Source organism: Ahaetulla prasina, chromosome 8 (genome assembly GCF_028640845.1).
Source record: "Ahaetulla prasina isolate Xishuangbanna chromosome 8, ASM2864084v1, whole genome shotgun sequence".
NCBI classification, from domain to species: Eukaryota; Metazoa; Chordata; class Lepidosauria; order Squamata; family Colubridae; genus Ahaetulla; species Ahaetulla prasina.
Genome location: NC_080546.1, coordinates 47,619,126 through 47,634,627, shown reverse-complemented (window position 1 = coordinate 47,634,627; position 15,502 = coordinate 47,619,126).

The window sequence follows — 15,502 nt, the reverse complement described above, 5'->3', positions numbered from 1 at the left end:
TCATCCATGCAAGATGGGCCCCAGCATGAGTCCAAAAGCTCAGAATACAAAACCTTTGGTTCTGGTGACTGACCCAGATTGAATTCAATCTGTACTAGGCAGTGGTGGGTTGCTACCGGTTTGCCCCGGATTGGGCAAACCAGTAGCGGTGGCGGTGGGAGGCTCCGCCCACCCTCCCGGACGTCTCTTTGCATGCACAGAAATTTCTGTGCATGTGCAGAAGTGTCACACGTGAATGTGAGAGGGTGCGCATCCATGAGCGAACCGATAGCAACGGGATTTGAAACCCACTACTGGTACTAGGCCCGTGAATGTCAATGCAGTCCTCTCCTGAAGTCAAAATGATCCTAATTAAAACTGCTTCCGATATAAAGAGTGGACATGAACTCTTCCTCACTCTTCATTTTTAAAAAGGAACAAAAAAATAGGTATGCAGCATTCATCATGAACAGAATCCACAGTGTAGAAATCACACATCTAGGTTCAAGGAAATGTTTAATTGACAAATACAATACCTGAACCCATGTTCTCAGTTGTTAACCAGCATGAAATAAACTATCTCCCTGTATATTATCTATATAGCCTCCATGAACCTATCCAATTATTTAGATGAGTTGGAGATCTGTCCACTGCAAGAAGCTTGTCTGTCTGATACTTCGAAAAATACCTTGTTGTGTATGGCTACTAAACTATGGCATGCCCATTAGAAAGTGGGTTTGATTCCTTTTTTCACCAAACTTTTATTTAACTGAATTTTGATATTAATGATACTGATATTAAGTTTCATTTGCTTTGAATTGTCCTTATTCTTATATTTATTCATTTTATTTTCAATTGGTGTTCTACATAATGTTGAATGTTGGATAACTGGTGAGATGATGATGATGACGATGACAATGATAACGATGACGACAATGATTTTAATGCCATGGTTTTTAAAATGTTAATAGCGTTGTCCAGTTTGGAGCATGTGGCAACTATAGGATCACAGCAAATAGGGAAATTTCACTTGACAAAGTTGATTTGGCCATTTCTACTGACAACCAATCTTTTTCTTTTGCCTTACAAAACATCTCAGAGATATGTTTATTCAAATTACAACAGGGGAAAAAAGCGTTACATTTACCTTCCCTCTGTAATCCTGATAATTATCAGTTACCTGCTCATTTCAGAAGTCTTTATTTGGATTAAAAAGAAAATATTCACACCTATAAATTGGCAAGAGCTATTTGAGTGTCTGCTTTGCTCCTTTATAAATCATGTAAAGCAAGAAAAAAGTCATTCCTGAGAGCCAATCAGGTAGGAGAAATGTCTTTAAAATGTGAAAGACAAAATACTTTAGTGTAGTGAAAGCATGATATAGCAGGCAGTGTATCAAAATATTAACCTCCCACAAAATATGAATATAAATATTTCCTACTGTCCTGTCTTGGTCCAAGCAGAGAGATTTTCATAGCTTAGGCTTGCTTACAAATGCTAATAGATTTATTTTTATGGCAGTAAAAAGTGCCATCAACTTAAAATGATCCATGCAATATTATCTTCACAATTTGAATATACAATATTGCCTTTCTTCAGCCAGAACAAAATCTGTTCGGTCATTCTCTTCCAAGTTTTAAAATGCCAATAATTCATATGGCAACACAGAATGAGTAAGCAGATGTAGGACATTGCTAGATTCATTACTAGCTAAGAACTGCATGTCACAAATTCTCCATAGTAACTGCTATGAAAGTCTTTCGTACTCTCGGTGGAAACAGAAATATCCATTTTTTTCCCTAGAGGAGGATGATTTCTGATTTTAAAAAATGATTATTTCATATAAAACTACTGCATTTGGTAATTGTAAAAATCATAAAAATTATCATTACTTAACTTGGCTCAATTTACCAATAATCATGATATAATAATCTGATTCTGCTGTTTACATCACTTAAGTGATAGTGCAATTTTTGCTTTAGCAACATCTCAAAAATTATAGAGATTTTGTATAGTAATATGGGATTTTGTTCTCCTCTAAAGCATGTTCCGGAGAATTCACATCATTCACAATTAGATAACATAGTCATGCCATGCAGCGTGGAAAATGCAAACATTATTAAGAAATGGTGCTACTGATGTCAAGACAAGTTAAAGGAAATAAAGAAAAAGAAGGAAACTTATTTTCCAATCTTACCATAAATATAATTATATAATTATCTAAAGTATACAAGTCTTAATAAGCAAGAAAGCATGTTTGACTGATAATACTGGTTTGCCCACAATCATGCAAGATATATTTGGAAAGAAAAGTGGGATGAAACATGTCAAGAAAAGGAACATATTCGTCTCTTGCCCTCTTCAATACTTTAATTGCTATGCTTTTTTTGACTTGCCTCCCATATTCCTCTCTTGGATCTTTATCTCTGTCTGTATCTGCTTCTTGGCTGTTCAGTCTAGGTATTCCTCCCACCTCTACCCACTTCCACTGCTTAGTTTCCAAAATTTCTGCCCGGGCCCCTATCTCCCTTCCTTGACCGGGATGCCTTATGCACGGTCACTCACGCTCTGGTTACGTCTCGGTTGGATTATTGCAATGCTCTCTACATGGTGTTTGGAAGCTGTACGGGTCTGGATGGGGAGAAACAGGCTCAAGCTTAATCCCTCCAAGACGGAGTGGCTGTGGATGCCGGCACCCCGATTCAGTCAGCTGCAGCCGCGGCTGGCTGTTGGAGGCGAGTTACTGGCCCCAAAGGATAGGGTGCGCAACTTGGGTGTCCTCCTGGATGATCGGCTGTCGTTTGAAGACCATTTGACGGCCGTCTCCAGGAGGGCCTTCCACCAGGTTCGCCTGGTTCGGCAGTTGCGCCCCTTCCTTGATCGGGATGCCTTATGCACTCACTCATGCGCCGATATTTCTCCCTTTTAATCTTTAATTCTGAACACAAGAGGGATTTGGAGCAGTGCCTTTAATGATAAAAAAAAAATGAAAAAGCTTTTGTTTCCGCTCTCCTTAAACATGAAAGGGGAGCCATATTTCTTCTCCTTGTTACAGAAAAGAAAAATGACATTACTTAGTTCTATCTGTTTGAAAAAGGCATAATTCAGAATCATTTGTAGAGAATAATAGCAAAGGCAATATTTTGTTTATTTTTACCTCAATCTTTATTTTTTTATATAAAAATAACATAAGGCAGCGAACATACATAATATGCCTTCCTTTTCCTCTTTTGTCCACAACAACAACCCTGTGAGGTGACTTGGGCTGAGAGAGAGAGAGACATAATAGCCCAAAGTCACTCAGCTGGCTTTCATGTCTAAAGTGAGAATAGAACGCACAAGGCTTCTGGCTTCTAGCCTGGTGTCTTAACACTAGACTAAACTTGCTCTCAATTTATGAATTCATAAGCTTATGGAGCTTATGGATTCAAAAAAATTAATCATATTTTGTTTTGCTTAAAAAAAAATTCTGAGAAACTTGATTTATTTAATCAGAACTGAAGAGGAGCAGCAAGACAAACATGTGTACCTACGGGCAATTGAAACTATCAAAACACTTTATATGCTCTCAGGAGCATATAAAGAGATTGTATAATGTGTTACTTGAAATAGATTCTGAAAGGGACTTGGTAAAGGACTGTATGATAAAGTGGGCACAAAACTTTCAGGAGCCAATATTATTGGAAACGTGGGAAAAAATTTGGGTTAGAAATGTTAAATTCACGCAGGCACAGAATCTGAGGGAAAACTTTTATAAAATGTTTTATAGATGGCATCTAGATCCTAAAAAATTATCGTGTATGTATCCAGAAATGCAAGCAAAATGTTGGAGATGTAATTGTGATGACGCTACATATTTTCACATTTGGTGGACTTGTAAGGACATAAAGGCCTTTTGGATAAAAATTTGGTGGATTTTACAAAATGTTCTGAAAAAGAAGATAAAGTTCCTGCAATTTTTCTTGTTGGGAATTATTACGGATTGTACAGTAATTGAGACTAAATTGATTTTAAATCTAATAACTGCAGCAAGATTACTAATAGGACAATATTGGAAGAAAAAAGAAGTACCAACAATAGAAGAATGGATATTGAAAGTTGCCAATTTGGCTGAGATGGCGAAGATATCAGCCTTTTTGAAAGACAATACGCAAGAAAGATACTTAAAGGAATGGAAAAAATGGATTGACTATATTCAACGTAGATATCAGACTAAGAGTTATCAGACTGTTTTTGAATGATTATGATGTATTATTTTTGATTGCTTTTGGGGGAAGTTAGGAATTGATGATTGTAGGGGTATAATTAAGTTGGGACGAAAATTTTTAAGCATATGTTTGTTTTATTTTAACTATACCTTGTGCTCGTTCCGGGAAGTCGGGGGAGGGTTGCGAAGGAGGGGAGGGGGGGGAAGGGGGAAAAAAAATTTGTAAAACTTTTTGAATAAAAAGAAAAAAAAGAAAAAAGAAACTATCAAAACACTGTTAAATCTTTCCAGATGGATTATCTGTTCTAGAATGAAGGTGAATATACAAGTCCCAGGAAAATGTTGCAGGATCCAATCTCGGTCAGTCACTGGGACCAGAGTTTTTGTCTTCCGAGTTTTCGGACTCGTGCTGGAGCCCATCTTCAGGGAGCTTCTCTCTAGCAGAGTGTGTGCTTTTCTGTGTGTGGTATTTATAGTGCCTGTTGTAAGTGGCTTATTAGATGTTGATTGGGGTGTCATCCATGCAAGATGGGCCCCAGCATGAGTCCAAAAGCTCAGAATACAAAACCTTTGGTTCTGGTGACTGACCCAGATTGAATTCAATCTGTACTAAGCAGTGGTGGGTTGCTACCGGTTTGCCCCGGATTGGGCAAACCAGTAGCAGTGGCGGTGGGAGGCTCCGCCCACCCTCCCGGACGTCTCTTTGCATGCACAGAAATTTCTGTGCATGTGCAGAAGCGTCACACGTGAATGTGAGAGGGTGCGCATCCATGAGCGAACTGATAGCAACGGGATTTGAAACCCACTACTGCTACTAGGCCCGTGAATGTCAATGCAGTCCTCTCCTGAAGTCAAAATGATCCTAATTAAAACTGCTTCCAATATAAAGAGTGGACATGAACTCTTCCTCACTCTTCATTTTTAAAAAGGAACAAAAAAATAGGTATGCAGCATTCATCATGAACAGAATCCACAGTGTAGAAATCACACATCTAGCTTCAAGGAAATGTTTAATTGACAAATACAATACCTGAACCCATGTTCTCAGTTGTTAACCAGCATGAAATAAACTATCTCCCTGTATATTATCTATATAGCCTCCATGAACCTATCCAATTATTTAGATGAGTTGGAGATCTGTCCACTGCAAGAAGCTTGTCTGTCTGATACTTCGAAAAATACCTTGTTGTGTATGGCTACTAAACTATGGCATGCCCATTAGGAAGTGGGTTTGATTCCTTTTTTCACCAAACTTTTATTTGATATTTTGATATTTATTTGATATTTTATTTGAATTTTGATATTAATGATACTGATATTAAGTTTCATTTGCTTTGAATTGTCCTTATTCTTATATTTATTCATTTTATTTTCAATTGGTGTTCTACATAATGTTGAATGTTGGATAGATAGCAAGTGGGATAACTGGTGAGATGATGATGATGACGATGACAATGATAACGATGACGACAATGATTTTAATGCCATGGTTTTTAAAATGTTAATAGCGTTGTCCAGTTTGGAGCATGTGGCAACTATAGGATCACAGCACATAGGGAAATTTCACTTGACAAAGTTGATTTGGCCATTTCTACTGACAACCAATCTTTTTCTTTTGCCTTACAAAACATCTCAGAGATATGTTTATTCAAATTACAACAGGGGAAAAAAGCGTTACATTTACCTTCCCTCTGTAATCCTGATAATTATCAGTTACCTGCTCATTTCAGAAGTCTTTATTTGGATTAAAAAGAAAATATTCACACCTATAAATTGGCAAGAGCTATTTGAGTGTCTGCTTTGCTCCTTTATAAATCATGTAAAGCAAGAAAAAAGTCATTCCTGAGAGCCAATCAGGTAGGAGAAATGTCTTTAAAATGTGAAAGACAAAATACTTTAGTGTAGTGAAAGCATGATACAGCAGGCAGTGTATCAAAATACTAACCTCCCACAAAATATGAATATAAATATTTCCTACTGTCCTGTCTTGGTCCAAGCAGAGAGATTTTCATAGCTTAGGCTTGCTTACAAATGCTAATAGATTTATTTTTATGGCAGTAAAAAGTGCCGTCAACTTAAAATGATCCATGCAATATTATCTTCACAATTTGAATATACAATATTGCCTTTCTTCAGCCAGAACAAAATCTGTTCGGTCATTCTCTTCCAAGTTTTAAAATGCCAATAATTCATATGGCAACACAGAATGAGTAAGCAGATGTAGGACATTGCTAGATTCATTACTAGCTAAGAACTGCATGTCACAAATTCTCCATAGTAACTGCTATGAAAGTCTTTCGTACTCTCGGTGGAAACAGAAATATCCATTTTTTTCCCTAGAGGAGGATGATTTCTGATTTTAAAAAATGATTATTTCATATAAAACTACTGCATTTGGTAATTGTAAAAATCATAAAAATTATCATTACTTAACTTGGCTCAATTTACCAATAATCATGATATAATAATCTGATTCTGCTGTTTACATCACTTAAGTGATAGTGCAATTTTTGCTTTAGCAACATCTCAAAAATTATAGAGATTTTGTATAGTAATATGGGATTTTGTTCTCCTCTAAAGCATGTTCCGGAGAATTCACATCATTCACAATTAGATAACATAGTCATGCCATGCAGCGTGGAAAATGCAAACATTATTAAGAAATGGTGCTACTGATGTCAAGACAAGTTAAAGGAAATAAAGAAAAAGAAGGAAACTTATTTTCCAATCTTACCATAAATATAATTATATAATTATCTAAAGTATACAAGTCTTAATAAGCAAGAAAGCATGTTTGACTGATAATACTGGTTTGCCCACAATCATGCAAGATATATTTGGAAAGAAAAGTGGGATGAAACATGTCAAGAAAAGGAACATATTCGTCTCTTGCCCTCTTCAATACTTTAATTGCTATGCTTTTTTTGACTTGCCTCCCATATTCCTCTCTTGGATCTTTATCTCTGTCTGTATCTGCTTCTTGGCTGTTCAGTCTAGGTATTCCTCCCACCTCTACCCACTTCCACTGCTTAGTTTCCAAAATTTCTGCCCGGGCCCCTATCTCCCTTTCAAAAGTATCTTCCAACTCTCTTAATACATTTTTCCTGATTTAATTCATAGTCACTGTTATTTTCATTGTTGTCTTCTCTTTGTCTTCTTCTTCCTCCATTACTTCTGTTGACTGGTCCCTTTCCTGGGTGTCTTGGTCTTTACTCATCATCCATTGTATGGTATTTTCCATTTTTTCCATAATCTCTGATTACCAAAATTACCAAAACAATAACTCTTAACTGTTATATAGAGGCTGTTTTACTTTCAGATGATTTATGGATTCATTAATATAGATAGATAGATTAACAGATTTGGAAGGAACCTTGTAGGTCATCTAATATGTACAAGTTGACCAAAAATGCCCAAATCTTTGCATGCAACTCTATGTGAGCAGTGGCATATTCCATGAAGTTGGTCAAAGTGTTTTTTATCTGATTGAATGAAAACCACTAAATTGTTTTTATCTGATTGTGCTAGGAAATGTGCAGCCAGACAAAGGGAAGGCTTTAAGCATGGGATCAGCCTTGAGTCTTTACGAAGTTGCAAGAGGTCCAGAACTTACCCCCCTTAGAATAAGTTTTTTAATTTTTTTCATTTAATTTTTTTCATTTGTATTTTTATTTGTAAATTGTCATTGTTTTATAGTGGCTGTGAACCGCCCTGAGTCCTTTGGGAGAAGGGCGGTATAAAAATCTAATAAATACTAATACTAATACTTAATTTCATGCTAAGGCTGGCAGTCTGGGAAGAGTCCTCTGTAATAGGCAGAATATAATGAAGTAGTGAGCTTAAACCTTACACATATAGGTCTGGTTACTTATGCCTGACAGCTGGTTATGTGTCATGCAGATTCATTTTTGGTGAGATGGACAACTATACAAATTTGATTGATAAACAAATGATTGATAAATAATCTGCTTCAGAATCTAAAGAACTACATATTTTGAATATTGTCACTGCTTAAAGTGATGGATGACCTCTGGAGGGCCAGGGATAGGGGCTGCTCCTCTGCCTTGGTCCTATTAGATCTCTCAGCGGCTTTTGATACCATCGACCATGGTATCCTGCTTCGCCGGTTGGAGGGATTGGGAGTGGGAGGCACCGTTTATTGGTGGTTCTCCTCCTATCTCTCTGACCGGTCGCAGACGGTGTTGACAGGGGGGCAGAGTCATCCGCGAGGTGCCTTACTTGTGGGGTGCCTCAGGGATTGATTCTCTCGCCTCTCCTGTTCAACATCTATATGAAGCCGCTGGAGGAGGTCATCAGTGGTTTCGGGGTGAGTTATCATCTGTACGCTGATGATACTCAGCTGTACTTTTCCACCCCGGACCACCCCAACGAAGCTATCGAAGTGCTGTCCCGGTGTTTGGAAGCTGTACGGGTCTGGATGGGGAGAAACAGACTCAAGCTCAATCCCTCCAAGACGGAGTGGCTGTGGATGCCGGCACCCCGGTACAGTCAGCTGCACCCACAGCTGACTGTTGGGGGTGAGTTATTGGCCCCAAAGGAGGTGGTACGCAACTTGGGCGTCCTCCTGGATGGACGGCTGTCCTTTGATGAACACCTGGCGGCCGTCTCCAGGAGGGCCTTTTACCAAGTTTGCTTGGTTCGCCAGTTGCGTCCCTTCCTTGACCGGGATGCCTTATGCACGGTCACTCACGCTCTGGTTACGTCTCGGTTGGATTATTGCAATGCTCTCTACATGGTGTTTGGAAGCTGTACGGGTCTGGATGGGGAGAAACAGGCTCAAGCTTAATCCCTCCAAGACGGAGTGGCTGTGGATGCCGGCACCCCGATTCAGTCAGCTGCAGCCGCGGCTGGCTGTTGGAGGCGAGTTACTGGCCCCAAAGGATAGGGTGCGCAACTTGGGTGTCCTCCTGGATGATCGGCTGTCGTTTGAAGACCATTTGACGGCCGTCTCCAGGAGGGCCTTCCACCAGGTTCGCCTGGTTCGGCAGTTGCGCCCCTTCCTTGATCGGGATGCCTTATGCACTCACTCATGCGCTCGTTACCTCTCGCTTGGATTACTGTAATGCTCTCTACATGGGGCTCCCCTTGAAGTGCGCTCGGAGGCTTCAGTTAGTCCAGAATGCAGCTGCGCGGGTTATAGAGGGAGCTATGCGTAGCTTCCATGTAACACCGCTCCTGCGCAGACTGCACTGGCTGCCTGTGGCCTTCTGGGTGCACTTTAAGGTGTTGGTTATGACCTTTAAAGTGCTCCATGGCTTAGGACCTGGGTACTTACGGGACCACCTGCTGTTACCACATGCCTCCCACCGACCCGTACGCTCCCATAGAGAGGGACTTCTCAGGGTGCCGTCCGCCAAACAATGTCGGCTGGCGGTCCCCAGGGAAAGGGCCTTCTCTGTGGGGGCTCCCACACTCTGGAACGAGCTTCCCCCGGGTTTACGCCAAATACCTGACCTTCGGACATTTCGTCGCGAACTCAAGACTCATCTTTTTATCCGCGCGGGGCTGGCTTAAATTGGGATTTTAATGTTAAATTTATTAATTTTAAACGGGGTTTTTTAGTATGGTAAATTTTAATCACTGGGCTAATTTAAATAAGTTTTTTAAATCGTATTTTAAATTTGTATATTGTATTGTCGGTTTTATTATGCCTGTACACCGCCCTGAGTCCTTCAGGAGAAGGGCGGTATAAAAATCAAATAAAATAAATAAATAAATAAAATAAATGGGCCTGCCATTGAGGTGCACCCGGAGACTGCAGTTAGTCCAGAATGCGGCTGCACGAGTAGTAATGGGAGCCACTCATGGCTCCCATGTAACATCGCTACTACGTAGTTTGCACTGGCTTCCTGTGGTCTTTTGAGTGCGCTTCAAGATTTTGGTTACCACCTTTAAAGCGCTCCATGGCTTGGGACCCGGGTACTTAAGAGACCGCCTGCTGTTACCTTATGCCTCCCACCGACCCGTACACTCCCACAGAGAGGGTCTTCTCAGGGTGCCGTCCGCCAAACAATGTCGGCTGGCGGCCCCCAGGAGCAGGGCCTTCTCTGTTGGAGCCCCGACGCTCTGGAATAAACTTCCCCCTGGCCTACGCCAAGTGCCTGATCTTCGGACCTTTCGCCGTGAGCTGAAAACACATCCATTTATTCAAGCGGGACTGGCATAATAGTTTTATTAATTTTAAATTGGGTTTTTATTGTCTTAGGGTTTTTAAATTTTTAAATTTTAATATTGGCCTTTTTGTAATTTGCTTAGTTTTAAATCTTGGTTTTAAATTGTATGTATATCAACTTTTTATCTTTGGCTGTACACCGCCCTGAGTCCTTCGGGAGAAGGGCGGTATAAAAATTTAATAATAAATAAAAAAATAAAAAAATAAATAAATGGAATAGTTTCTTCCCCAAACCCCCAAAACTTTATGCTTAAACTGTCTACTGTTGACCTCACCCCATTCTTAAGAGGTCTGTAAAGGGCGTGCATAAGTGCACCCACATGCCTACTGTCCCTGTTCTAATATTCCTTTTTTCATGTATCCAAATTATGTTTATATTTTTACCTGTTATCTTGTATATGATTGACAAATAAATAAATAAATAATAAGTATGCATTAGCCTGGAGATTAAATATCACTTTAATATGTTCCTAAGTATGGGTGAACAGCAGGGATAAAATTTAAGCAACTGGTTCTCTGCTAGGTTGCTGGTGGGTGTGGCCATGGTGAGCATGGCCTACTCGGCCTCCTGCACCATGGCAAGGGGGGCATTTTTGCCCTCCCCAAGCTCCAAAGGTTTTCCTTGAGCCTCCAGAAGGACAAAAACGGCCTCCTCCAGGCTCCAGAGGCCCTCCAGAGGCCAGAAACGAGCCTATTTCCAGTCTTCCAGGACTTCTGGGAGGCCCATTTTTTGCCATCCCAAAGCCTCCATGTGGATGCTGCACTTACCTGGCATCCAAAATGGGCCACAGGGAGACTCCTGGGAGGGGCGAAGTGGCCGGAGCCAGCCAGTTCTTGCAACTACTGGTTCAGTGAACCAGATGTAAAATTAGCATCCGATTAACCCAAACCAGTCTGAACTGGCTGTATCCCACCCCTGGTGAACAGTGTCACTTATTTTAGAGACTATGAGAATTGTTTCAGCAAAACTTCATTTCAACCATCTTTTTTATATCTTAATTCATAGGCAGATGAGATGATTCCTAACCTGGATAAAATCCACGCCACAGTTATTGTACAAACGAAGGTGAAAACTTTACAATTGCTACTTGAGAATCACCTCACTATTTTTAAGAAATAATTTGGCTTCATCAAAAGAAATAAATTTGGTTTAAGATATTTAATGGCAAGCAAGCTTCTATTTTTCTAAAAGGGAAGGAGGTTCATAGTCTTCATAAACTGCACTCTGTTTTAAAAATGTGATGGCATTATAACATAATTCAAAGCTACTATGTAAGTATATAGTATATCTTCTTATCAAGGACATTTTTTATAAACCATACCCTTTGCCGTTATTTATTAAAGAACTTGTAGAGATACATGTTGTACATTGCAGAAGTTCAAATTTTAAAAAATTATCTCTTCTTTAAAAAGAGATAAATCTATTACACAATATGAAAATTACACAGTAACCTTTTTGTGAGGAACTAGAAACATATCCATTACCAAATTCAGAGGATTTGTTTGTTACGCTAGCTGGAGGCAAGTACTTCAGTAAAACTGATTATTTTGTGCTATTAGTAGTTGGAATTTGACTCAAAGCGATACCCAAATATTAATACACACAAAGGTCAGTATCAGTATTGTCGTCAGAATATTCCAATACAAAAACCAAAGAGGAAACCACAAGCAATAAATCTTTCTTTAAGATCAGAGGTTTATTTTCATTAGCAATTTGAATATTAGGAAGCCATCGTACAGAATGCAACTTACATTACATTAACAGGCCATTGCAATGAAGTCCCCTGTCATAGCTGGTCCAGTAAAGAAAGCTATAGGCCAGAAGCAGGGAATTAGACCTCATCTCCTTCTTTTATACCTTATTTCTAACAGTCCTCAGCAGATGTATTTCATACTGAATCAGTTCCGTGTTCCCAACACTGACCATCAGTTTAACACATACTCACATGAATATGTGAAATCTCCTACCATCTGCTATTTTTACTTCCCTTGTTTCTGAATGTTCCTTGATTTCCTTGGTTCAAAATAGCTTCTGAGACTATCTACTTAGCAAACACATGACTAACCTATGCCAACGCAGCTGATTACAAATATTGCTTTATCCTTGCAAAATCTTTCTAGTTTGCACTGTTAATATATGGCAATTCAATTTGAGGCCTACCTAATTTTGGTCCCGATTCATTCATCTCAGACATCCTTTCTGGGTTTCATTGGTCTCCTTGCTAAATAGTATTTTCCTCTCTGCTTCCTTTATTGGTGAATATTTAGCACTACTAGACAATGTGTTCATTGGACTGGATGCCTAAGGAGAGTGAGTGAAATTATCTAAATGTCAATTCCTTGAGAAATCAGTAGAGTGTCGAAAGTAATGCATTGATCAGTTCCATCCCATAGACAATAAAATTGATGCAGTTATGAGTGCCCCTTAACCCACCAATGTATCTGAACTATATTCATTTAATGTTAAATTAAATCTATCCATACTGTTGCAAATGGTACATGAGTTGTTGCAGAATGACATCAAAATCGAATAGATGAGCAGAATGTGAAAATGATTTCAGACAGCAAAGCGAAGATTGCTAAGCAGCACATGGCTTTTCTGCTATGGCCCAAACCAACTACTAAAGTTAGTGTGTGATGCACCGCTAATAGCAATTGGAGTTGTTATTTCACACATCTGGTGGAGAAAAGCTTAAGTTTGTCTTAAACTGAACATAATTATCTATATATATAAAAACAAAATACCACTCATGCATCATCACAAAATCTCCAGAACCGTAAAGCCTACAAACTTGAAATTTGGTACATATGTTCCTCTTGGCTTCTAGGTGCTCACTAAGAAAGGATTTTTTGAAATGACCATCAGATCATTAGTATTTCTTATGTTATTATTAACATGCTCTGATGCTAAGGAGTTAGATGTTCTACTCCCCCTCTCCACCTGAAAAGAACTCTGTTCCAACTGCCACTTGGGCGTGGTAAGCTGTAAGTGTCAATTTATCAACACATAACATATTTATCAACACATAGCGGAGCACGGGTATCCAGCTACTGTTTAAATATAAGGGAGGAACATGCCGTTATTTTTGTAATGAAATTTGCAATTAGTTTTGTAATCAGAAATTCTCCTAAATCACTGATAACCATCATGTTTTTAAAACTATCTTAGGGTAAAAATCTGCCATAACTTTAAAAGTAATTATGGGCTTTAATTTTGTTACTTTGTGATTATGACTTTAGATATATGTAGGTATTCTCAGCATTATCTGTGTCCAGATCAGGTATGTCCAACTTGCAGCTCTGGAGAACTAGGTCCCACAAGATAATAAAAATACATTAAAAAGGAAGTTTGTTATCTATATACATTAACTATATTATATATATTTATATGATGCCCAAGATAATTCCTCTTCACTCAATATGGCCCAGGAAAGTCAAAATGCTGGACAACCATGTTCTAGATGCTTTGTAATGTTTGCAGTGCCTTTTTATGACAGATATTCATGGCAAGGGGATCATTTTTTGAGTTTTATATGTGGAAGAATTGCCTATTCATTGTAAAGTTATTTTTGGCAAAAAGTGTAGTAGACCTAGCTTTTTTCAAGATAAAGTGCTTACATTTTATTTCGAGAAAACATCTTTCCATAATCAGAACTGAATTTTCCTCAGAAGTTGGATAGTTATATTGCCAAAATAATGTGAGCTCCATGAAATCCATCAAGTGTCAACAGAATGTAGATACAAACCCACTATTATTTATAGTGCTTTCAGAAGAATGTATACATAGTTGCTTGCCTGTTGTTCTATGAAGAATCAGCTCTATACAGCTATCCTACTCCCATAGTAACAGACATCAGCTACATTGAGAAGAATTCCTGTGGACTTTCCTGAAATAAACAGATTTGTATTCTAGTTATAGGTTATAACTAGATTCCAAATAGTTGCAAGTGTTTCTTATTAACATCACTACTAGGGAGTGAAATTTTGTATTGTTGTGTAATTTGCTTTCATTCTTTTGATTTATTGAGGACATTGTTTTCAGGAAATGGACTCCAGATCGTATACTTTTAAGTACTTGAACCAAAAATGAAATTAAAGCATGATATCATCCCAAGCTCTAGTAATGAGTAAATTAAGTAGTTGACTTGAATTCCCTTTCAACTATAGGAATGGAAGCCCAAACCATGTTAAAAATTAAAATGTTCTTAATTTTTATGTAATCTGTTTTTATCTGGCTGTAAACCGCCCTGAGTCCTTTGGGAGAAGGGCGGTATATAAATTTAATCAATCAATAAATAAATAAATAAATAAATAAATAAATAAACCAGCAAAGCTGGCATAAAAATGACATAAAACCAAGTCAATCAAAATTGTGAGGTAGCCACTAGTTGGTTTCTATAGGGCAGGGGTGTTAAACTCAAGGCCCATGGGCCAGATCCAACATAGATCTGGCATATGGACCTCCCTGGAAACAGTGAGGGACCGACTGACAGTGCCTCTGCCTGCAAAAACAGAGCATGTGGCCCTCCTGAGATCCGTTTTCACTGGCAGAGGGTTGCAGGAGGCCATCACAGCCAAAAATGGAGCTCGGGAGCCTGTTTTCTCTGGCAGAGCACTTGGACCACCACAGGCATCCTCAACATGAGTGACATTGAGCTGGTCACCCCCACCCTGGGCACCTCCATTCCAGCCCCCTGAGGTCAAACACAACCCTGATGTGGCCCTCAATAAAATCAAGTTTGACACCCCTGCTATAGGGTAATGTTAGAAATGAAAATGTTGCCACTAACTTTGATACCTCTAATATTTGGTCACCTAAAAGAAAATCTATAATAAATCCCGTATGCAATAACTGACATTATTTGAGATTGAAAATTGCAAAAGAATTAGGTAAAATGATCTAAGGTGTAGATGGACAATATAAACTTTAAGAGAGCAAAACCTTATAAGGAAATGCAGATTACAGGGCCCAGCACTTTGAGGAGACAAAACTAAAGAATTAAAGAAGTCCAGTTTCTTTTTTTCTGCCTTTCGGGAGAACAATATAATTAGATATAATTATTTGTAAGAAGAACAAGGATTGTGATTCTAGTTATTGGTATGATATATGTAGTTCAGAAATA